This window comes from Acomys russatus, chromosome 19 (assembly GCF_903995435.1).
Source record: "Acomys russatus chromosome 19, mAcoRus1.1, whole genome shotgun sequence".
NCBI classification, from domain to species: Eukaryota; Metazoa; Chordata; class Mammalia; order Rodentia; family Muridae; genus Acomys; species Acomys russatus.
This window is the reverse complement of record NC_067155.1, coordinates 56,268,887-56,295,153: the sequence shown is the minus strand read 5'-3', so window position 1 is coordinate 56,295,153 and position 26,267 is coordinate 56,268,887.

Genomic DNA, 26,267 nt, shown 5'->3' with positions numbered 1-26,267 from the left:
ATGTATGTATGTATACACACACAGCCTGCTGAGTCCATTTGTACATGTTTTAAGGTCTGCTCATATGTTCATGTGTTTAGGTCTAACCACTTGAGACTAGGTAAGCTATTGGGGTGGAGTTGTCCCTGATTCATATACACCTGCCCTCTCTACCTTCAGTCATCATTACCTGTAGCACTATCTAAGGTGTGGGGACCTTGTGAGGCTCCCTCCAGCCCCTAAGGTTGGCCGTGATGTCATTGTGTAGGTCATCCTTAGGCAGGCATATCGTTGAGATTCCTGGAAGCAGTTCCCTGCCATACCTGGTTCCTAAGATCCTCCCACTCCAGTCTTCCCTGAGCCTTAGGGATAGGGGTTGTGTTAGGAACGTACCAATTAGGACTGGGCAGCCACAGTCAGTTCTCTGCATTTTGACCAGGAGGATTTGAGAAATACTCTCATCTGTGGTGAGGGAAAAAAAAAACTCTTTGAGGGGTGAAAACTGTATTTATCTGTGTGCAGTTAGAAAATTGTGCTGGTTGAAGAAAGTGGCAGTAGTAGGTGTTCTCTAGGGTGTGACCTCACAGCCAAGGGTAGTTAAGGGTAGCTGAATAGGTTTAAAGTACCAGGAATGAGTCCGCTACTGAGTGGGCCTGTCCTAGTTAGGGTTACTATTGCTATGATGAAACACCATGTCCAAAGCAACTTGGGGAGAAAAGGATTGATTTGGCTTACACTTTCACATCACTGTTCATCATTGAAGGAAATCAGGACAGGAACTCAAACAAGGCAGGAACCTAGAGGCAGGAGCTGATGCAGAGGCCATGGAGGGCATGCTGCTTATTGGCTTGCTCCCCATGGCTTGTTCAGCCTGCTTCTTATAGAACCCAAGACCTTACATCCCAGGGATAACTCTACCCACAATGGGCTGGTCCCTCCTTATCAATCGGTAAGAAATATGCCCTACAGGCTTGCCTACAGCCCAATCCAATGGAAGCATTTTCTCAACTTGAGGCTTCCTCTCCAATGACTCTAGCTTGTGTCAAGTTGACATGAAACTACCCAGCCCAGGGCCGTAAGCCCAGTTAGACAGCTATTGGTTTCTCCCAAGACCGAAGTGCTGCTTCTGCATTTTGGGGCTTATCCTTGCTATGCTGGTCACTGTTCTTTGTAGGTGTCACAGCAGGCTAGGACTGTTTGGACCTCTATATGATGAAGCATATGCAAACAGCAAGACTCCAAAGGAAAGCTGTGTGGGGAAACATTCTTTCTTCTAGCCTGGACTACTGATATGGAAATGGGCTCTCCTGACAAAGAAAGCTTTTTCCATGTAAACAAAGGGCAGTTAGATCCCTGTGGTACCCAAGTTCATTGACTTAGTGATGCTCGGCAGATATGGGAATATGGAGCTACGGGGATGGGCTTACATGGTGGCCAAGTTTAGGACTCAAAGTGCTATATTATCTGCACATCTCATTCTTCCCATGATACTAGAAAGATGAGCAGATGTAAACATTTTTGGTTGAAGCTGAGTCACGAGCTGCTTGAATTGAGGTTTGTGGTTGTATCTTTGACCATGACTATCTGAGACACAGGTGGGGAAAAGCCATTGGGAGACGGGTGAGGGTAGGTGTATGCAGATGAGCTGTGAGCCAGAGGTGGCTGACAGGGGCAAGTGTCACTGGGTTCTGCAAAGACCACAGAGAGGTGGACACTGAGATGGACTCAAACAGGACAGTGGGAGTGACTTCTGCTCTGACTTGCTCACTAACAAATGCATTAACAAGCAATGATGCAGTGTCTAAATCAGTTAGCCCCCAAACAGAATGCGAACATGTGCTGACCTAGTCTATAAGGCAGAAGGTGGAAAAAAATCTCCCTGACAGGTCTGTCCGCTACTGTCAATCTTTTTAAAACAAAACAAAACCTAGCGACAATTTTCTAGACCAGGTTTTTCCTCACCCATGTGTTTAGCACTCCATAAAACCCCTGCTGGATAGTGAGGTGGAAAGAGCCTTGGAATCACTCAAGAGTCTCATCTGTCTCCTTCAGTACATTTCTGAGAACATCCACTCCACACTGCATCTGACACTAGGCCATTTTCGCATGAAACTTGGATTCAGGCTCTAAGATCTCAGGAGCCATCTTTTGCTACAAAAGTTACTCTAGATGGAAGCTGTAGTCATATCAGAGCTCATTGGAGCCCTCATAACACTTGGGGGGGGGCTGGAACTGCCTTGGGAGAGCCCAAGGTCACATGATTTCCCAGAGCTGAGTCCCAAGCGAACAGTCGCAGGAGTCTAGTGATCTTGACCCACAGATGATACTAGATTCCATCCTATCTCTGTATCTCCAAGCTCTGGGTGAATTCCTACCTTCTGAGCCTGGTCTAGAAACCAGGAGTGTGAGCTATCTCGGGATCTCAAGGGTTCACTGAGGGTCTCTGTAGTCCTCAGCATGCCTGTACACTTGAGAACACTGGGGAGATGACTCCATGAAAGCCTGAGGTGTGCCTCACATCAAGGCAGGGCATTCTTTTTTAAGAGCTTCCTGTCATGCCTGAGTGCCATGGGGGTAGTGTCAGCTGAGGCCACTAAGTTATGAAGTAAGACTTAGAGTATTTGAGCCCAGTGGCAAGTTAACTAAGTCATCCTGTCCCAAGTGACTTACATGACTGTTGTATAACTCAGTACCATTGGGCAGTAAACTTTACCGTAGCTGTTGCTCCCATCCTACCATATACTTGTTTCCACAATAGCAGCCTATATAGGGAGAGAAATAAAAACAAAAACCACACTAGCTAAGCACAGGCACATCTGGGAGGTGGGCTGTTTTCCCAGCTCTCCAGCATCTTTGCACATCCTCGGGACAAAAAGAGACACTGTGGCCGGGTAAGCGAGCTCTGGTCCTAGCCTCCCTTCCCAGGTGTGAGCATGCAGGGTCCCAGCACTTCCTGTATTAGATGAGAGCCTCAGCAGAGGTCAGCCAAACTTCTCTCACATTTTCCATCCCTCCCTCTCATCACCAGAAACCTTAGATGGGCAGATGGCCGACACTGCCTCGAGTCTCCGTCCTGGGACCACCTTCTGCCAGCTCTGATGCTCCCGGGTGCAGGAAGGCAAGCTCGCACATGTGTCCTCCCCTGACAGCCATCTGTGGGGGAAACGTATTCATTTCCAACCTGTTGGCAAGGTACTGACAGTGCAGGGAATCACAGCTGATGGTGTGGAAAGGGTTGCAGGGGAGAAGCGATTTCCCAGCCCCAAAGTTGCTGCAGAAGGAGAAATTGAACACTTGCTTCTAATTCCTTGCCCCCCCCCTGCCACCACCCCAACCCCCACCAGGTCTGTGGGGGGGCTAATCCCCCTGGGAACTGGGGCTGAAGGACAAGAACGCTGGGTGACCACATCCAACTTCATTCTCCAAGCCCACACTCCCATTTCTCAGGCTTCTGGGAAAGCTGGGCTATTGACTTCTGAAAACCACTTCTTCACGAATGAACCCCGGGGCCTCCAGCACATGAGGCAAACTCTACCACTTAGCCATACTCCAAGTTGTGACTGATTGTCTCATGCAATTCTTGGTCCTGCTTAAGACTCACAAAATTCATGTTTACAGTTTTCTGATTATGAAGGACCTTGACTAAGGGATGACATAACTGCTTTAAACACTGGGTCTCTTGCAAAGTGAGATGGCCCCAAAGATTAGAATAGACTCTGTAACTTCCTGGGCTCTCATTAGGGGTTTATGCTGTCACTTCTGGGGAAGGTAGGCTCCGGGAAAGCTGTTGGGTCAAGTGTCTGACACATGGAACAGGTGATGGGGTGTGTAGAAGAGCGCTGAGGATGCACTGTAAAGCCCCGAGCTTCACCCTTCACTTTGACCTATGAACTTCTTTGGTTTGAGCTTCCAGTTCAGGCTGGAGTCAGAACTACAGTTTGTAGCAGCTTGAGTTTGATCCTTGGAAAACGCAGTTCTGCCCTAACTTGATACCCCTCCTCAATGACATCCCGTAGCCAAGGAGCCTGTTGCCCCCATCAGCACCTGCTTTCCATAGACCTCCCTGTCCTGATGGCAGTGATGGCATGACCTCTGGAAGTGCCATGCCCCAAACGGCTGTACCTAGAGAATTCACATGGGGAAGGGCTAAGCTCGCTGAGACTAAAGGTGTTGAACTGTGCTCCACTGGTGATGCGGTCAGATACCCTGTGTGATTGGTTGTTAAGTCAGACTCTGCTGAGCTTGGGTGGCTTTGGGCAGGGTAGTCAATGGTTCTCTGAAAAATCTTAGCTCTGCCTGGCTGGCATACTTGGAGATGTATTGACCCCTCAGCCTCACAGATGTGCCCTAAGTGAAGAAATGAGAGCACTCCCGGACAACATTCAGCGTCTCCCGTGAAGATATAGGAGTTCTAGACTCTTCCATCCTTCTTGAGCATTGCTGAAACATGAATGATTGACAGCCAAGGGGATGTTTCTCTTTCTGGTCCTTCACTCTGGACTCAGAGCTGCAAAAGTTCCTTCCATGGTAATTCTGAGGACTCCTCAACCAATGTTAGTGGAAGGGCACTAGCAGGAGGCACACAGGCCTCTGATGGGTCAAGCATCCTTTCTTGGTGCACATAGCATGAAGCCATGCTGACTCAGGAGTATTTGATACTATCTTCAAACCTAGAATACTAGACAGATAAACCCAAACCTGGGCTGCTGGTCCGTCTGTGGCTGGCATGTTCCATGAGCCTTGTGCGAGACATTCATTCTGAGGTCACCTCACATATCAAAGTTGCTGCTGTTGCTCCAGCCACTGTCTGGATTTCGCCTAGCAAGAAGTAAAGGTGTAAGTCGTTAGTGTAGCCAGAACAGAGGTCCAGATCTGTGTTCTGACAACCCCACTTGCTAGAACGTCAGTGACACAAACACAACTGCAAATAAATAAATGCAGGCAGGCAAGCTCATCCGACTTTGACCGTGTCTTTCCAGCTGACATAGAGAAAGCAATAACCTGAAGCTAACTGTAGCAGTTCTTGACACAATGGCTTTATAGCTTCCAAAACAATACAGTGGCTTGTGGGCCTTGTGGTCCAGGCTTGGTCCAGTCCCTGTCTCCTGATTACTTTCACATCTGTAAAATGGACACTATCACTTTCAGTTGTGTGACAGTTGTCCTTAGCACTCAGCCGCCACCCCAGTCTTCTAGGGGTTGAGCATGCCGGCTTATGCACCCCACTTCCCACACCTCAACAAAAGCCCCCTTCCCAGAAAGAAGAATCTTCAGAAGAAACACGAGTCATGTGCAGACATCTGGCCCTGATTTAGGAAGTCTTTGAGAGATGGATGCCTTGCAGAGAACAACGCTTTTGTCAGAGGCCGCCAGCATCGCAGGGACACTTAACTGCTAAGTACAAACAGCTGTCCCCCATCTGGGGGATCCATTTTCAACAACTGTATACAGTAGACCCTGCTGATAATGAACTTGGGTCCGGCAAGGCACAGTTCATTCAGCGTGCAGAGTGAAGGGTGCTGCTGGCGTCGCAAGGTGCAAATGACAATTGCAGATAGCCAGGGCTGTCTCAGGCTTCTATCTCCAGACTCCGTATCTCGGGTTGGGCAACGTGAGACCTACCCAGGCTTCTTCACTCCAGAATTTTCTTAGTTTACAACAGAGCAAGAGCTGCATAAAGAATTTTGATCTGACCGATCATCAGAATGGCCTGTAGCATGCCTTGTTCCCTGCCCCTGCCTGTGATGGCTTCAGAGGTTTGGCAAGGACATCCTCGCTTGATGGAAGAAGATCCTGGTTCATCTAGGTATTGGATGCCTGTCCTCCTCATGACCCCAGTAATAGAAAGTGCGTGAGTCTTACTTCTCAGTTGACCACACAGATTATACTGGGTTTTCTGACGCTCAGATCTAAAGAGGGGACATAAGGATGACACCCTGGGGCAGTTGCAGATCTTGTTTCCCAGTCTTGGCCATCTATGCTCAGAGCAACAAGCTCTTATGCCTCTCAAAAAGGCCTCAGAAAGGTTCCCTGCTGGAAATGAAGGAAGAAGCCTAGTGCAGGGATAGAGTGGTTCCTGCGGGCAATTGGGCCTTGCCTCTAAGAATCAGTGGTTAGAAAGTTCAAGCCACACAAAATCCCAGCACAGAGGACAGGATATAGGTAGACAGGAAGTAGGCAGACAGGAAGTAGACACAAAGCTCCACCCCTGACCAAGAAGTGATTTGCAATTGATATATGCTGGGAGATGGAAATTGGTTTTCTTCAGTGGAGTGACACTAAGTGTATATCAACCACATTCTAAGACAGGTCCCATGCTCAGGAGTGGTTGTCCAATATAAAATGGATTCCGTTTTTCTGTGTGTGCTGTTTTTGCTTTGGTTTAAGTATCTTTGTCTTCTTGGATTTGTTTTTTATTTTTGTTTTTTGAGGAGTATGAAGTTGGGTGATACAGAGGTGGAATCTGGGAAAAGCTGGCGGGGGGGAAGAATATGATCCAATTGCATTGTATTGAAAAAAGTCTGAAAGCCAGTAAAATCTTGTGTGATGGTGTAGGCATTTCTGCCAGCACTCAGGACGCAAAGACAAATGAATTTGAAGGTTCAAGGATAGCCTAGTCTACATAACTGAGTTCCAGGCCACTAAGGACTACATAGTGTAAAACCCTGTCTCAAACAGAAATCACTTATGTTTTTTTAAAGGAACCAGGTGTGGTGATTCCCAACTTCATTCTAGCACTTAGGAGGCTGAGCTAACCAATGAACCATAGGTTCAAGGCTGGCCTGGCCTATGAAGCATAGTAAGATCCCATCTCTAGCCAGGGGCGGTAGCACATGCCTGTAATTCCAACACTCGGGACATAGAGGCAGGAGGATCTCTGTGATTCAGCCTAGCCTGCAAAGTGAGTTGTTCCAGGACAGCCAGAGCTACACAGGGAAATCCTGTCTCAAAAAACCAAAAATAAGGAAAAGACCTTCCTCTTTTGTTCATAAACTTCTGTGTTATTACTATTACTAACACTACTATTACTTATCATCATCACCATCATCACCATCATCACCATCATCGCCATCACCATCATCACCATCATCACCATCACCACCACCACCATCATCATCATCACCATCATCATCATCATCACCATCATCACCATCATCGCCATCACCATCATCATCACCATCATCACCATCATCGTCATCACCACCATCATCATCATCACCATCATCATCATCATCACCATCATCATCATCATCACCATCATCACCATCATCGCCATCACCATCACCATCATCATCACCATCATCACCATCATCGCCATCACCATCACCATCATCATCACCATCATCACCATCATCGCCATCACCATCATCATCATCATCATCATCATCATCATCATATATTGGCCCTTAGTAAACCGTATTAATGCTGGAGTTGAACACAGCCCAGAACCAGTCAGCTGGGTGTGAAGCCTGACTGAACGTGGAACATCGTGACATTTTGAGGGGCAGTTGAAGCAACTTCGCCAACTTCCTTAGCCATACTTTTTAAAAAACTTGATCTAGTTAGTCTTCAGCACTTTGACATAAAATGAATAGGACAAAACTCTTCTCCAACAGGTAAGGCAGGCATAGAACCACCTTACCCTGGCACTGTATCCAGAGCAGTAAATGCTTTATAAATGTCAAATATAGAGGTGCTGTCGAAGAGAGGGACCTCCTGGCCCCTGAGGCACAGTCACAAGGTGTGACCTAAAGGCATCCTTTGGGTGTGACTGTAGTTTCTACATAGACCACAGCCTCACCTACAAGCAGCGATGAGATTGTGTTTAGATCCTTAGCAAATGTCTCCAGTGTTTACCATACCATGAGCTGTTGCTCACTTGGTGAACCCCATCCTATATTAGACTTTTAACTACAGCACATCACTGACCCTTACAATCACATCCAACCAGCTAAAAATGCCTCTGGCTCTGGGTCTAATGTCACCTTTGACCTTGGCCTTCTGTCTTTGCACTCTGGAGAATCCCCTATACAGAGGGCTGTGCTGTGTCTGAAAAGCAAGCCTATCTGAGCAAGTCCCCACTATGTGATGTCTGTGTTTGTCCTAAGTTAAGAACGTGCCTCTGGGGTCAATGCTTGTCTTCAGGGTAGGGTAACTACTTCTGCTTGCTCCTCTGTTTCTGGAAGGCTCCATTGCCTTCTGGGTTGGTGGTATGTGTTTCTCTAGGCATCTGGCTGACTTTTCTGTGTGGGAAATACACACCAACCTCAGTTTGAACATGTTTAATCTTACTGGAATGCCTCATAGAAATTGGGCATCTTTGGTCCAGCTCCTAAAAAGAATTTATCATAACAAGAGAAATAAAAAGCAAAAGGTAGGCATGCTTTCTTCCCAGAGATCAAGCCAAGCATGTGATTGCTGCAGACATGTCTGTCTTCGACTATAGTTGGTGGGAGTGTTTGTTCCACTACCTATTTCTGGAATATTCTCTTGGGCGATGAGGCTTTGGTTTGAACCTGGCTTTAGGGGTCAGATTTCTTAACCTTGGCACTCCATTGGATTTCTAGTGCTGGGATCTCTCTTTCTAATGACAGTCACAGTAGGATCAGTAGTCTACAAACTCCAGCTATGGCCATTGATTTTAGATTTTTCTTGCCTGGAATGGCCTGTTTTTACCTCAGATATCCAAACTAACTGGACACGTAAGCTTCCCTGAGTCTGCGATTAGCTTGACCAGATCCAAACCTTGCCTCCCACTACTCCCCTCTAAATGGAATAAAGCCCCAAACATGAGTTTAGGGCGAGGCCACTTGGAAGGGACTGCCAGCCACTGTCCTATGTCTCATTCACTCTTCCACTGGTGGCTTGGCATCTCTAAGATGGAGCCTCCATGGCCCGGGTCAATTAGTCTTTAGACTGGGATGAAGCGCCAGAACAAAGCTAGTCTCAACTGTTCAGCGCGAAGGGACCAGAGAGATTCCAGGGCATCTGGCGTTAATGAGTCTGAAGACTCCATCCAGGGCGCCCTCCCCTGCCTCAGTTCCCTATGGAGATGATTATCCCTGTGTCTGCCACTTTAAGGATGGAGGCATAGACATTCAGATCCTCTAATGAGAGCTGGCAGCGGCTCCAGCTTCTGCCTTTGGGACAGAGGGGTTAGGCAGGGGCTGAGGAGCCGGTCATCTCCAGAGTGTCTGCTCTCTGACCCAGGAGGACAGAAGTCTGTCTCACTGCTGCTTAGGAGGGAATCCCCGTCCCAGAGAAGAAAGGGGAGCGGGGTGTTTGTTTTGCATCAATGGGGAAAGGAAGGATTAAAGTCAAATGCTTCAATAATGAGCCACGGGGGGGTCTAGGGATCCCAGAGCAGGTCCCTGAGGGTGATCTGAAGGGACAGGTCCCTGACTCCAGACCCAGCTCCCTGTTTGCTCTCTGGACTAGAGAGCTGAGTCATGTGGTCTGAAGTGGGAGCCTCTCTCCTGGCTCCCTGAGCATCCTTCCCCAGCCTTAGAACCCATGACTGCTGCCAAGGTCTGACTTCCCTCAGTAGGCAGTGTGTTCTCCATCACTCCAACATATAACTATGGGCTTGCTGCAGAAGGCACTGGTTAGTTCTTATAACTCCCTCCATCTCCTGTCTGGTCTTTCATGATTCTGTTTGTAGCTATTCCTAAAGCTTAACTTCAGATCCATCTGTGGACTCATCTCCCACCCCGTCCCACCCCACCCAACCTCAGACATGTAACCAGAAGTCAGAAAGCCCTTCTGTGTGTGCCTTAGCACAGCAAATCCATTTCATGCCTCCTGAACTTCAGTGAACATGTGCCAACATGTTCGCTCAGAGCCATGCTCCTTCCGCAATGCAATTCTCAGCTCGTAGACTCTCAGGCTCTCCTTGCTTTTTTTTTTTTTTTTTTTCCCCCCTTCTAGCTGTCTGAAAACAAGGAACAAAATTCTACTGCCTATTTTGGTTTATGGGTGTCAGTGGGCAGTTGAGACTCAGCATTTGAGAACCCAGATTTTGGGCAAGACTTGTCCCCCCATGTAGAAGATAAAGCAGAATTGAGATGGAGCCTGGGCTGAACACTGACTTCATGAATGGTGTCCATGACCCCTTCACTTCAATCCACAGTGGGTCGTTGAGGGCATGGATGCCACCTTGCCTGTTCAGAGTGCGTGGTGCTGCCTAGATGAGGCAGACATTCTGTGTTGACACTCTGACACACCCTGCCTGACATATTTCCTGGTCCTTTTTTTCTGTGCTGAATCACAATAGTGGCTTGGGTAGTGACTGTCCGTCTGCTCCTGTCACTTGCATATTGCATGTGAAGGGGACCCCACTCACTGTGGACAGGCCCATGACTTTGGCTATCAGTCCCCTTGTGGCTGTAACATTGTCCGAGTGCCTCTCTAGTCACTTTAACCTCAGAGCCACTTTGAGTCTTGAATGCACTGGTTAGGAAGGAGTGACACTTGCCAACATGGCTTTGGTTGACATCCAGAAGGTGATAATCCATCCGTAGGATCTGACCATGGATCCTTGAGACTGCAATATAGTAAAGATGGCCATGCAAAACTCAGTGGCTTGCTCACTGATGGGGAGCCTTGTTATAACTTGAAACCTTTTCTGCCAGCTTGGAGCCAAGTCTACCTGGCAGAACATTTCCTTCGTGAGGTTCTGTTGTCCTAGCCAATCTTGAGTTGTCCAGAATTGGACTAACCTCCTAGGGCAAGGAATCGCTACGGTAAATAGTTCCCCTTGAATGGCTGGGTGCTTTAAGCAAGAAAATAGAGCATGCAGAGGGAAGGTTTTATGTTTAATAATAAAAGAATGATAATAAGGTTATAAGGTACTAGGCAGTAGATATTATAAAAGTTTATTAAATGAGCATGGGGTGAGAAGGAAAGGGGGAGGGGTACCCCAGAGAGAGAGAGACAGAGACAGAGGAAGAGGTAGAGAGTAGAGAGAGAATAGAGAGAGGGACACAAGGAGGCTCTATCCTTTTCTATGGCCCTTTTCTATGGGCAGGGCCACGCCCCCCGTGGCAGGTAGGCAATGACATCACAGGTAGGCAGACGGAAGCAGAATCCTAACAGAAGGTGTAACTGAGATGCAGTGCCCTCCCAGCATAGCACAGACGAGGGCGGGTGGTAGCTGCTGGGGTGTGAAGTGGTGAAGCTGTGGCTATGGTGTGTTCATGCATGTAATTAACCCTACCTGTGAACAGATGAAAAAACCAAGTCAGTGACTCAAAGTGGTCAGTGGGTATTTCTTAGACTGGACAGGACCCCTTGACCTTCTGGCACTGGAAGCAGATCTGTGGTTTCTCTTTGTAGCGGGCATCCTTCCCATGCAATGCCACAGCAGGGTGTGAAGTCTATGTTTGGTATTTTTAAACAGTCTTGCTCTGCAGTCACAGCCAGCCTAGAATTCAACAGCAAGACCCCTCCCTTGGCCTCCTGAGTTCTTGTTGATTGTATATTCCACTCCCTGTCCCTTGAGAATCCCTTCAAAGTGAACTCTGAGCATCAACTTCATTCCTAGTTTGTGGAGTATATGTGAATACCCCCCCCCAAGGGACTTGGCATCTAACAGCTTAGCATGAAATATGACTGAATTCATCTAACATCTAACATCTAATATTCACACCTCACATCCATGTGCACTACCCACAGGGTTCAAGGAGGACTGAAATATGGTTGATAGACATGTAGAGCTTGACCGATATCACATGCCCTCTAAGTGCACGGTGTTGTCGTTGTTGTTGTTTTGTTTTGTTTTTTGCTTTTGGGGGTGGGGCTTCCTGTTGTAGTTATGTTTCTATTGCTGTGATAAACACAATGACCAAAAGCAACTCGTGGAGAAGAGAATTTATTTCGTCTTACAGCTTGTAGGATATTAAACCATGGAAATCAAGGAAAACTCAAGAAAAAAGAAACCTCCTTACAGTAACTGAAGCAGAGGCCATGAAGGGATGCTTTTAACTGGATTGCTTCTCATGCCTTGTTCAGCCTTCCTCTTTACAGGGCCCAGAGTTGTACCGCAGTGAGCTGATGTGCCATGGGCTTGACTACAGACTAATCCAGTAGTAGGGTCATTTTCTTAACTGCGGTTCTCTCCTCTGAGATGACTCTAGCTTGTGTCAAGTTGACATAAAGCCAGCCACCATACTCTCTCTCATCACTATCATGTCTTGTCTCCCATGCCTCCTTGCTAATAGCCTTACTATCTACAGGGACACCCTGTGTCTCTAACATGGTCCCTTCAAGTTCTGTTCTTTCATTCTCTGAACCAGCCAATAACTTACATTCTTCTTTGAAGAGACTCCACCCATAGTTTAGAGCCTGGGGACACTGGGGGATTCTAATCTTGTAGCCCAGGAGAGACTGCTGCCCTGAAGAATGAAAGGGACGTTAGAAGTCCCCAGTCACTGGACTTTGGCTTTGTAATGGGAGCCTTAGGCAGCACTGGAGGAGCCTCTGCGGTAGCTGTGGACTTGGCTTTGAGCTCAGAGGGCACATTTCCTGCTTCGTGTGTCTCCCCCTGGTTTATCTATGGATGCATGAGGTTGCCCAGTAAGTAGAACTTTCCAATCCCAGCACACTGGGCTCTCCTTTACAGGGTGAAGGAGCTGCATATAGGAAACTAAAGCAAAAGGCTCCTTTTGTCTACATACTAGAGACGGGTCAAACCTAGAGTCTTGAGGTGACCATACTCCCTGATATGACTGCCAGGAGCCGTTTATACATAGCATCCCTGTCTTGAGTTTGAGTTAGTGATGCTGGGGAGGTGTGCTGACAGTGGAGAGCCAAGGTTGCTGTTGAAGGAAGCTGACTGCCTACTCAAAGGTATTCAAAACCTTCTGGTAGACTTCAGTCTTGCCTCTGGTGGTAAAGAGCCCAGTCACTGCAGATTTCATTGCTGTGTGAAGCTCTTGGCATCCATTGCTCTAACCCCATTAAGGGTTTCTCTGACCTATATGTATTTGGAACATAACTCTTAGGAAGCTGTGTGTCTACATCCACCACGATGAGGTTACAGGATACATGTCCTCGTAAAACCATCCTCGTGGCTCATGAGGATGCGTTAGCAAAAGACAACTTAGGGTGAGGAGACTCAATATGTGCTACTTCTGTTTGCTACCCATCATATGCCACTGCCTACTGCAGCTCCTGAGATAACAAGACCTATGAAGGCTCATCCTGCTATCCGGACTCTCTCTATCCTGACTATGTGGTTGTAGCACTGTGTGTTCCTGGGTGAACACTGAATATTTATGGTATGGAAGAAGTGAGTAAAAAGGAATGGGGTTTGGGGAACACTTAACTGCCACAAAGATGAAAAGCATCCCTAAGTGCAAACACTGTCAGATACAGGACCTGCTCCCAGGTTCTGGACCATGAGACTTGTCAGTATTGAATGCTTTTGAAATTTGCTGAGGGCACATTTGAGAGAAAGGCAGCTTCAGTGTAGTAGAAAGTGACTAATGGGAACACTGTGAGGTTGCGATGTAACAGTGATGGATGACAAACCAGAAATCTGAAAGGGACTCAGGGAGAGTCCAGGAAGGACCACTGAGAGCAGGAAGGCCGTTCTTAGTGTTGTTTTCCATTGTAGAGGGTGTCCTACTTGTGAGACAGTATGCATGGATCATCTCTATCCTGAGCTCAGAGCAGACTATGCAGCGAGGCTTGGACTGTGTTTACACACTGGTCAGAGAGGTCTGACCTCATCAGAGCTTTGTAACTAGGTCTATGTCTGCTGGAGGCTTGGCAGGGGTACCCACCTCGTCCATGAACCCCACATCCAAATCACTTGACCCTACAGTGCCTTCACATATTCAAAGTAACATTAACAGGCAAGAATGGCATGGAAGGACCATGGATATGCCTATTATTGGGGTCTTCAGATTGGTTGGTCTTCTAGGTACACCATGTGTCTGTCAGGTAGATCCAGTCATGTTGTCTGATTACCTGGTTACCTGGATTTTTGGAATTTCATGAATGCTTAGGGGAGGATGTGAAGGGGGAAGGTCTCAGACAGCCTGGCCTTCTTGGGTTTTTTTCCAAGGCAAGTTCTGGATAGTTGGGAAATCTCGAGTGGAAGTAAGGCATATTTATTGTGCTGTCCTATCTAGAGGGATGTGTCATGTGTCTCACTCTGAGGAGGCTGTGATTTTCCAGAGAAATATATTTTCTTTCACCAAAAGCAGTGATAATTGTCTTTGTTGTGTGGTTCCTGTGTGGGATAAACGCTTGAGATCCTTAAATATGTTATTTCCCCTAATTGTATTAACAAGTGTTCAGTGGGAAACTATCAGTTACTTTTTCCTGTCGCTGTGCAAAGTTACCTGGCAGAATCGACTTGGGGAAGGGTGCCACTTTGACAGTTTTTTAAAAAAGGTATAGCATTCACCATGATGAGGGAAGGCCAGGTGGCAGGAGCATGGCACAGCTTTTCACACTGCATGACTCCATGCCTGTGCCTTCCTTCGATGGACACCTTGTGCTTCTGTCATCTCCAGTATCCTGAGTTCTCAACTACAATTTAGGATTCTTAGTTTAACAAACTGACATCTGAGAAAACTGCCTTTCAGACACCGACTCTGCCACCCCATTGTCCCTATAAGCCAATCGAGCTAGGCATGGGTACCAGCCTTCGTTGACATCCTTACCTCTTGAATCTTAGACACCACTCTCCTGCTAAGATCAGCCCTCTAGGTTAAATACAGTCTGGCATTCTGACCACAGTTAGAGCATCCCCTGTAAGACCCCGTGGAACACTTATCTGGGCAGCTGTTGTAAACAGAGGCCTTCTACTGAGGCATTCAGAAGCCTCCCCCCTTTCCAATGAATTTACCTTTTCACAAGGTTAGAAGCACCAGCGGTTGGCATCTACCCTGAAGTCTCTTGTTCTGTTGTCCCACAGGATGGGAAGTTTCTCTTCTGGCTCCTTCTTTTTGTACCCCGCTGCTCCCGGGCAACTTAAATTTTGTTCATGTGTCTTCCCTTGAGGAGCTTCACACCTCTATTTTGTGGATCTGAATGTTACAGCCCAACTGCCATCTTGTCTTGGAATTTCAACCACAAAATAAATTAATGCCTGACTTTCAAGTTCAGCCTGTAAGAGTTCTCATGACTTGGGGAAGAATGAAAGCAAACTCTTCATCAAAATTTGGCCTGGTTTCCAAAAGTTCTTGTTCCTTTCTGAAAGTTTATGGTCCAGATGTCCACTTGGAAGAACGGAATGTTCAAATAAATCAGAACTTCCAACAGAGTCGCCCTTTAAGGTCTTCTGACAGCATTCTAGGGACCCCTATCCCATAGGTGGCAAACTCTTCCACATCCTTCCACAAATGAGTTCCAAAGACCTCTGAAGATGTGCTGCATGCTATGGTACGAACAAACCCCACTCCTGGTACAAATTTTCCATATTAGTTACTCAACTGAGGGGTCTCAAACAGAAGTGGAGAAACCTGACTATTTCTTCAGCAAAGTTCTTTTTTGCTGCCTCCTCTTTAAGCTTTATTTGCCCTTTGAGGGCAAGAAAGAGGCTTCCCAAAAGGGTAACTTTTCCAAACCAAAGAAGTCTCAAATACTGCCCTGAATTCTAGGCTTGAGAAAACTATCTCAGAATTATATAAGAAAGCTGAACCCCTCCCAAGAAGAAGCCTGCTGCCTGGATCCACTGAGGCCCCACTCTTCAAGTTGTGGTTTCTAGAAACCATCTGCCACATGTCCCATACCATCTTTCGTGACACATTTGAGTCAAGCCTGACCAGGATCAAGTAGAACCATCAAGGTTGAGGCTGTGTTTGACCATGGTGAAAAAGCACTTGTGTGCAACCTGCAAACAGAGCAAAATCTCCCTCACACTGTCCTTGGAAACTTGTGGATAGCTATTGGATCCTGCACAGCTGTTCTAAGCCTTTGCAGAGTTCTGTCTCCAAATGCTTCTCTGAACATGTGCATGGATGCTGCAAAAGTCCTGAGGTCTGCCAACAAACATGGGCAAGAAACAGTCACCATGAAATCCATGTTGAGGAATCAAACTACTTGAAAGTGTCCATGAAAATCCCATTGTAGTTGGTGGGGTATATTTTCAAGAGGTTTCCTATTTCTTCCTAGATAAAAATATGCACTTGTTGTCTATGCAAGCCATCCCCAGCCAGTTTTTCAGAGATGAGACCAATGTGATATTATTCCTGCTACCTTGAATCTTGAGAGTTTAAATGGATTTACTTCTTGATGAAAGTGGGTTAGGCAGGCACACATGAAAACCAGAAAGTTCTTCTTAACAGGAAGATGTGAAGAATGGATTCTGAAGAGATTTCAGCTCCTCGTGATGGGAGCATCATGAGTGATGAATGCCAGCTCAGTCAGTATCCAGTGCCATTATGGTCATCCTGCCAGGATGTGAGAAATGTGGCTGACATGGAAAATATGACCTGGTCTAACTTGACACATTGGTGCCAGTGGAATGAATGGCTTTTGAGCAATATAGCCTCAGTAACTTTCAAGAATTTGAATTGAACGAGGCTTGTCAATGAAGTCAGTAGAAAGCAGCTCTTCCATCAACACTTCCCACTAAAGTGTCTCTGCAACAGTCACACCCATGCTCTGAACTCAGAATCTGCCTACAGGAGAGACTAAAGGGCAGTGATAAATTGCAGTCATTCCCAAAAAGGGGTTTACCTCTGATACTCTTTGGACACAGTTCATAGAATGAGGGAATAACCTACTCTTTCAGAAGCATGTGCACTAGAATGGATGGGCAACAGACTTGGCATCAGCATCTTACATCTTCATGGAGCCCTATGATGGAAGTGTCTTAAGTCGTTAGGATTTCTGTTCACCCTATGCCATGATTGGTCCATGTGGAAGGTGTATGGAAAAGAGAAAGTTACATATTTCAAGTGCCCTCATCCCTTGCTCACCTATCTTGAAGGGAAGACAATAGGATATGGTATTCCAGGTCTACTTGGGTCCTTTAAACTTAATCCAGAAGGCCAACCATAATGAGGGATGGATGTCCTGTAAGGCAAGTCACTGGGACTCTTCATGAGGATCCCTGATGTGGCTCTAGTTGAATATATTTTGACAATGATCCAGCAGAGAATATGGATCCTTCATCTAGGGACATGTATAGAGGCTGGGGGTGTCCCAAAGATTAAGTTGAGTTCTCCCTGTCTTGTCATTCCTACGAGATGAAGGTTTGAGACACAGGTGTTTTTTATGGCAGTACCGACCTCAAACAGAAAGATATTTATTTATTTGTCCATAAATGTGTTTGACAAAATCTGTACCAGGGAATTTCCCTCCAGACTCTCCTCTGCCATGCAGAGGTTACACTGATATGGTAACACATTTAAAAGACTACCTACTAGTGTTCCGTGGGAGAGTTAGGAGCCATTCCTCTTGGCCCTGACCTTGCTAACACAGCCTTGTTTTGTTGCTTTTAAAATACCTCAATAAGTGGGACTTGGGTTGGTTCCTTTTTGGTCCTCCTCTGTGGGCACATAGCAATGACATCACCTCTGCTTTGGAGACATCAGGAGTCTTCTCTTGAGTTCTTGGTGACAGAAACCTTACAGGGTATGGCTCTGAGGCAAGGATGACATGCAACCTGCATGCATGGTCTTCTTCAGTGCAACTACTACACTCTTCCAGCCTCACACCTTCATGGCTGGTGTCAAGAGGCTAAGCTCCAACCATGAGCTTGCTATTAGGCTCCTGGGATTCATTGCAGACCCTTGTCTATACAGTAGACTTTAGTGTCTATATGGGCATTTACCCTCTTTATTGTGAGGTCTACTTGTTCCACTTGGTATGTTATGGCTATTGGTCTTTTTTTCCCTTAATTGAGGACATCAGATGTCCTCACCCCTTGCTCACCTATTCTGAAGGGGGGGGGGGGTCACTAGGGCAGACCTACCCCAGCTCTAATTGAGTCCTTTCAAATTAAGCCAGAAGGTGATCCATACTGTAGTTAAGGCAAGTCACCTGGATTTCTCTTAGGGATCCTCACCTTTATAACTGGTTGCATTTGTTTTGACAAGGACTCACAGAAGATAGATCCTTCATCTAAGGACACATACAAAGATTGTCCTACCACCAGAGGTGCTAAAATGAGCAAGAGCTTAAGATGAGATTTGACTGGTGTGTAATTCCTGTGAGATAATGTTGAAGTGCCCATTTCAGGAGCAGCTTTAAACTACCAGGTTTTTTGGCACATGGACACATGTCAGTTGTGTAACGAATGTCAGAATCATTCTCTTCAGGCTCTCAGCCTCCCCTTCCTCCTCACTCACTCACTCATTCACTCACTCACTCACTCACTCATAGGTAATACGAACATTGTAATTCATATATGGGAATATACCCACTGATGCGCTGAGAGTTATAAGAGCTACTCAGTATGGCCCTGACCTTGTTAACATGAATCCATTCTCCTTGTATCCCACTCCTAAGGCACCTGGAGATGTGGTAATTGGGTTATGGTTATTTGCCTCTCCTTATGAGCAATTATAGTGATCTCATCCCCAACTTTGGAAGGTATCTAGGAATTCCTCCCCAAAGTTTTATCAAATCCTCGATGGAAAAACAAACAAAGAAACAAACCCTGATACTCAGTGTGACTCTAAATTGAGTAGGACACTGCCGGCACACCTGGCATCCTACTCAGCTTTTAAGCCACACACTTGCATGGAGATTCTGTTAAAGGGCTGAGCTCTGGGCATGAATCAGATGTAGGATGCTCGGCTTCATTACAGACACGAGTCTATTATAACTCTTTACCGTGAGGCTTACTTATTTCCTGGAATTTCCTCATCATTGGTCTCCTAAAACTTTAGGACCTGCTCCTCAGTGGACAGCACTTGGAACTCATAAATCTTTGTCCACGTGCCTGAGTCACTATCACTGTGCTGGATAACATATTTCTGATTATTTTGTACCATGGATTCCCATGAGTCCTGGACATTGGTGCAATACATGTCCAAACAACAGCCCTTGCAGACAGGCAATTGCTGAGGATATCCTGTGAGTGTTTTTAATGATTGCTCCACCCCCCTTGAAAAATGCCTCAGCAAACAAGAGATAGTCTGGAAACATCTCCATCAGTGGAGAATGATGATGGCCACTCTATTGGACAACAGACTGCTGCCTTCTGCATGTGTCAGAATTCCACAGCCCCATAAAGAATCCTGGCTTCTGCTTGCAGTGTGGACTCGAAATACAATACTGAGTTTGTGATTTGCTCTAACCTAAACTTCTACACTTACCATTCACGTGGCATATATGTGAGAGCTATCACATAGGCTAAGGAGGGTTTTGATCAAGAGTGCTGCCTTCCTGAGCTGTTTGATAATGATTCATACATTTTTGGATCTTATCTGAACTAACTAATCTGATGCTTACAACAGCTGGACCAAAACCTTGGCTTGACGCAAAACAAAACAAAACCCCAAAACAAAACAAACAAACAAAACAACCTGGTTTTTTGGGGGTGTTACAGGGATGAAGAAGGTTTGAGATGCAATGAAGGTACTCTGCTCATCAGCTGGGGAGAGGTAGGGGCAGGTGAGGCAAGACAAAAAGACACCAGGAGTCAGTTCTTAGAAAGGGGCTCCATCCTACCCTCCTCCTCTAAACAACAGTCCACACCTAATTCTGCACAGCGCTGGTTTCTGTGATGGCTTAGGTTAATCCAGAGACCATTTCAGGCTGCACCAGTGGTGATGACTGGCACTCAATGCTCATACACACCAAGCTGCCCCTGTATCATTTAACACAAGAAAGATTGTTTTCTGGGCCTGCTAAATTCTGTGAAGAATGCCAATCCCAAATAGAGAATAAAGTACTAGGCAGGCAACCCAGCCGCTTGATTGGCTTCTTGAGCTTCAGCCAGAGTCTGTGACGGTGTTGTTATTCTGTCAAGGGTGTTGTCTAGAGGGAGACATCAGGCATGCCACAGGGATACTGAATTGGCTGCTTGGAGAATGGAGACCCTTTGTGGAAGGACACTGGGTCCTGCATGGGTTAAGGCAGAAAATATACAAGAGATCCTTGTTTCTTACCAAAACAATGAACATTGGAAACTGCCAGGCAATGAGTTCACCGGTAGAGTTAGGACTCAATGTGATTCGCTGAAAATGTCTCAAGGATTCTTCCCCTACTTTGGAAAGCACTGGGTTTATCTACTATTTCCTAAGTGTAATCCTTCTCTCTGACCATACAAGCTATGTTTGGACGATAGCCCACTCTGGGTTGGTGCTGACCTTGTCACTGTGACAGGAAAAGCTGATAGGCACAATCTCATCTAGGCTTCCATGGCTTGTTATACCCTTCCCCCCGACACCACCCTTGTACATGCACACTTGCTCTTGGCCGTAGTGTTGGAGTGGAGGGAGGAACTTGATTTTAGATGTCCATCTGTCGTCTCTCAGTGTTGCTAACCGCTCTTTGCTTCAGTCGAGGCAGACCCCTGTTGAACCTGGAGCTAGCCTAATTGTGGTTAGTGTACTAGCCAGCTAATCTTGGACACCAGCAACCCCATCCCCCATCCTGTCTCTGCCCCTCAAAGGCTCGCATTGCAGGTTGTTGCCACAGATGCCCAGCTTTTGCATGCGTTCTGAATCTATGAAACTCACTTGCATGACAAGCCCTTGGGCATGGTACCATCTTTACAGAGCCTGATCCTGGTTGGGATGTTTTCAGAGTGATGGCTCATGTGCTTAGATGAGTTCATGGTTCTGAGCTTAGAGCTGACCTTTGCATTAGAAGCGACGAACAGATGAGCAGTCATGGGGCTTCTGTAGATTTCCCCACAAATGTTGGATGCCTTATAGAGACTGCCACACCACCAAGAGCAGCAGCAGACCCTGTGGCTTGTCGCAAGCCTAGTTAGAAGGAAGAGAACATGGATGTCATTGCTCCCTAGTGGTTGTACTGAAGTGTGGTTTTGGCCAACAGACAGCAGCTGGTGAATGCAATCTTGGACACTATAAGATGAATATAAACAAGAGGGCTCCCATCTCTCATCCACAGAGGAACGTTCTTGGGTCTTGTGAACTTTGACCCATCTTACTCTCCATGGTGGCACAGTCTGCTGTGCTGTGCAGCCTTCACTTTGTCCTGGAGGATCAAGTATGGAGCATTCATGCCATGACACATCCAAGCCCAGTCTTGAGGTAGAGGCTGCCAGGAGTCTGGCTTTCAGATTCCAACTAAACTCTCTGGTGGCTCTTGGATCTTTTAATTCTAGATGACCCTTCTGTAGACTGCTCATATGAAGCCACTGGGCATCTTCCTTCTTGGGGCATTACTTATTCAAGGTTGTCTATTCCAGGAACATTTTAGTGACCTCAGCCCTGTCCATCAGCAGCAGGAGGACCAGTTTATGGTCCTCCTAGAAAAAAAGACCACATTTGTGGTGGGTGAGCATCTCTCTAGAGATGTTGCAACTATCAGCCCTTCCCTCCTTATTATCCACCTTTTGATTTTAAAAACCTCATCTATTTGGGCTCAGCCTCAAAACACAGCTTGTGAGTTCTAAGAAAATGGCTAAGACCACTATGTGTTCCACTTTTAAGCCTGGTATTTGCTTTCTTTGGCTTCTGGCCCATTTGCTATGTTGTTTTGAGCTGAGAGAATTCGGCTTTGAGGGCACTGGAGAGAGAGGATGAAACCCACTGTTTTGTTCCAGCGTGCATGCCACCTGCTATCAAAGCCAATGCAAGCTGTGTCCTATCAGTGGGTGATTATCAGTCTATTTGTGTGAATTATAAGTGGGTAAACTCCCCTAGCAATCACTTGTTCTTGGCCAGTTTATTCCTGGCCATCTGGTTAGCATAGGTAACCTATGCGCCATAGAGGCTGTGACAAGGTTAGAGTAGGCAACCTATTCTCTGTAGAGGCTGTGACAGGGTTAGCATAGGTAATCTGTGTTCTGTAGAGGCTGTGGCAAAGACTTGAGCACGTGAGCACAGGACAGCTGGTGCTTATTAGAATGGAGTCACTGTGTGCCAAAAGTCTAGAGACAAAATGAACCTAAGGCAAAAAGGAGGGAAAGGATGAAATGTGCCTGACTCCATGGGTCCTGGCTCTTTCTTAGAAATACAGAACTGTGTTTTGAGGTCAGAAGTGACCTTGAAACTGGGAGTACAAATCTGGAAGTCTTGAGGGCAGGGTTGCCCTTGCTCATCTTGACTCTGGGTTCTGCCTGTGTTCTGAGGAGGTGGAGGAGCCTCTTGGCTGTGCATTGCTGGCCTCAGAAGGAGTCCACAGCTCTCTAGGTTTGTGGCTTCCTCAGATTTACTGGATGGGGGCCTAGATGCTGGTTAACTCTTCCTCTTGGTCATGAAATAACTGCCCTTGTCCCGGCTTCATTGGTTGATGCAGATCCTGACAAGATAAATGCCTGACACAAAGAATCTAGACTATAGAGCAAAGATATGGAAAACCTTGGCCCAGAGGGGCAGAGCCTCCCATACAGAACAGAGCTGAAGTCTCCACATTTGACAGTGACCTTAGCATTATCACGTAGGTGGACCCAGTGAAGAAGCCTCAATTTTGTCCCCATTTGGAGATACATGCAAAACCCCATGCCCTGTGGCTTTACATGAGCTTCCTGCCCCAAATGGTGGAGAATCCCCAACTCTCCTTTTGGCTGCTCTTGGAGGAAAGTAAATTCTCCATTAGAGGAAAGAGGAATTCTTTATTTTCTAAGGTGTGAGCACAAAGATTGACACACATTACCTGGCCAGGAAAGTTATGATAGGAATAAATGAATTCAGTCCTCCCTTGGCATTTCTGACCTTTGGTGCTCTGACACTAGGCCTGCAGTGTCTCACTGAGCCAGGGGACTCTGTTGGAACTGGGGACATCTTCTGAGGATCTCTAGTACCCAGTGTGTAGGACCCTGTGTTTGGCACAGTAGGCTCTGCTGCTGTTCTCAGATAACGTTCATGGTATCTTTGATTCAGTGGTTCTTATCCAAGCAGTTGCCTGACTGCTGAGATGCCTGGTGCACTGGAGAATTTGAACTCTGACCCAGATTCAACCTCTGGGGATTCCCACAGACTCCTTTCTGCTAGTCACTTTCTCCTGAGATCTCCAATCTCCACAGCGTGGGGGCTGATAGCAAGACTCATGCCAAACACACTATAAGTTTGGAGGCTTTGCAGCTTTCTGAAAAGTTAGACAATGATTATAGGTTTTATCGGAATGAGCCATGGAAGAGAAAGATGGGTTCGGTTATTCTCTGTGTCTTGTTCTGCTTCTGGATGTGTGCCGTGTCATTTGTTGGACCAGCTCTTGGTGTGGTGGCCCTTTGCTGGAGCCAGCTGCCCAGGGGTGAGGTGGGGCCCCACCTTTACCAGCTAGCCAGAAGGGGTTGGCTTGCTTCTCCCGTCTTGATCACCAGCTCTGATGTGAGGGGACAAACTTTGGCTCCACATGTCCTGGGTGTTCTTTGAAGCTCTGCATTAAGGGCTGTGTTTCTCATTAGGAGGAAGTACAATCTGGGGGTGCCTCTCTAATTCTATTGTGAGGCACTCAAGAGGATGTTTGGGCAAATGCTGGCAGCTTGCCAAGTTAGGGTGTGTCTACTGTGCAGTTCCTTCTAAGACATGGACGCATATCTGCCTTGAGCAAATGTGTTAGAGTTCATACTCCTTTGTCCTACCTCTTTTCTCCGTTGCCATGACAAAACATTGACTAAAACCAGCTTGGAGAGGAAAGGTTTGTTTCATAGTACAGATCGTGAGGATGCCACTGGGGGAATCAAGGGCAGAAACTGACGCAGAAAGCACAGAAGCCTGGCCTTCCTACACCAATCGAGGAAATACCCCACAGACATATAGATTCTTTATTGACGTCCCTCTCCTGACCTGTGCTGTCATGCTGACAGCCAACGTGAGCCATCACATGATTTCTCTGGGCTGAGTTTCTTAGAAGAACCCACATTTCCTTCAGTTGAGATGTTGAACGTCACTGGAACTTTCTGGTGCAAAGCCCGCATAGTGTTCCAACCAGAACGTTACTTCTCCCAGTAGAAGAGATATGATTGTAGACCGTGTCTGTTCTCCTCCCTTCTATAGTTGTCAAGTTTGGTCAGGCAGGCCACCCCAGAGCTGACCGATGGTGGTCACTACATCACACTAAAGCTCTTCCAGTACCAATGTCCTGGTCTGAGATTTTTTTTTTTTAATCTATGTTGTATTTGCGTTTGTCTAAGACATCCTGACTCCATTTAGCAGGGATCATTGAACTCACCCTGAGCCCCAAAGACATCCTGCTGTCTTTGTGGGGAGCACTGCAGTAGCTAAGTGTCCTAAATCCTCAATAGATCCCAGTTCCTAACCTGACTGAGAGGGAAGCCTGAGTCCAGGCATCTCCTTTCTCAGTCTGACTTCTCATTTCTGATGCAGCAGCAGGCAGGCCTCCATTGCCATGAATTTAAAACCAGGAAAAGGAGCCAGCTCAGAGGAATAGCCTTCAGGCATCGATGACAAGATGGTTGGTTGCAGAGAAAGTTATTAACCCTGCTCCCAAGAAAGTAAAAAAACCAAAAACAAAACCAAAAACAAAACAAACAAACAAACAAAAAACTCTGTATGGCAAAGAGTTGTCTACAGTATCCCCCTTTTAAAACATGTTTTTTTCTGGTTTATTTTCTTACTATTGTGTATAAGTTAAACTCGGCATTAGTTTCTCATGTCTTTCAAAAATCTCTGAAATAGAACAGCGTCAGTGTATTCAAAATAGAAGTGAAATATTAAAGAATAGATTTAAGAGGAACTTGTGACATTTTTTAAAGCATTGTTCTTGACCATTAATTTATTGAACATTTTGCTGCATGATGGTTGCTGCTTGGTTTACAGAGTCTGGTTTTGTTGCTTCTCTTTGATGGGAACACTGTTTTCTATATTATCTTCAGTTAGGGATTGTAGCTACAGTTATAGTTTCTTATATTACACATTGCCCCTTTAGAATCTTTCTCCTCACCATGGAAACATGAAAGCTTTTGGTCCTTTTCAACATGAGTGATTACCTAAAACATAGGTATAGTTAAAGACATAGGGCTTAAACAAGATGCAAATAGCATGCATGCAAACAGTCCATGCAAATGAGGCATATGCAAATGGCACATATGCAAATGATGTGTCTATAAGTGAGGCATGCATATATGTGTGCATGTGTATATACACACACATACACACACACATGCATATGCATATGCCAGGAGCTGATTTCTTGCTTCGGTGGTGGGTTATTGTTAACTCCATTCCTTCAGGAAGCTCAATAAAGGCCAGTCAGCCTGATGCATGTACAGGCAACAGTCTCATGGATTGACACTTATAAACAACTGATGCCACTGGCCTCAATTTGCCAGCCCTTGAGCCATCTTGACACGAGCTTGCTAAAGCCACAATGGCCCCTCCACGGTGCACTCCTCTCTCTGGACCACTGGTAATAGTGTCTGTGAGATAACTACAGTGTATTAAATTCGAACTCTCACCCAAATATCACCCAAAATTATTGGGTAATACAAAAGAAGGCAGAATAACTTGGTTGAGCCCTGCCGTTGTGTGCATGCAAACGGTCATTCACTCTCCACTCCATGCTGTTGTTCAGGTGGTCTCCAAAGCCTAAGTGGGTTTATCCTGGATTGAGCCAGAAGGATGAAGCTGAGAATGAGTCACACAATGGGCATCTCCAGTCTACCTCCCTATAATGTTGTCTTCCTTGGGAGATGTGACAAGTGGAGTTGTGCCATTCTAGAACACAGTAAGGTCCCCACAGGCAAGATCAGTACATCTTCAAATCCCACATTGCTCATGTGCATGCAACAACCCATGAACACCCAGACGAAGCAAAGCCCATCAAAATACAATATCAGAAACCATAATACGCAAGCAAAAGACCAGTAAGTTTTTTTTAATGCCCAGTCAACACAATGTGAGACAAAAAAAAAAAAATCTCCAAAACTACCTTTGAGTATGTTTTGTGTTGACCATCTGCTGCTGAGCATGGAGCCTGCCTTCAAGTGTGGATTGTATAACTAGAAAGACTGCATTGCAGAAATTTTTCTGTTGTCAATTGGAGATAGCTTCTCAGTTAGGGATAGCTCATGGTCATGGCTTGCCCTCCTCAGCACTTGGACCCTATCTGTACAGGGCCTTGTGCATTCTGCCACAATCTGAGTTCATATGTTGTGTCTGGAAGACAGTTTCTTTGGTGTGATCCACCCCCCACCCCCCGCCCCATGGATCAGTCTTACCTTTTGG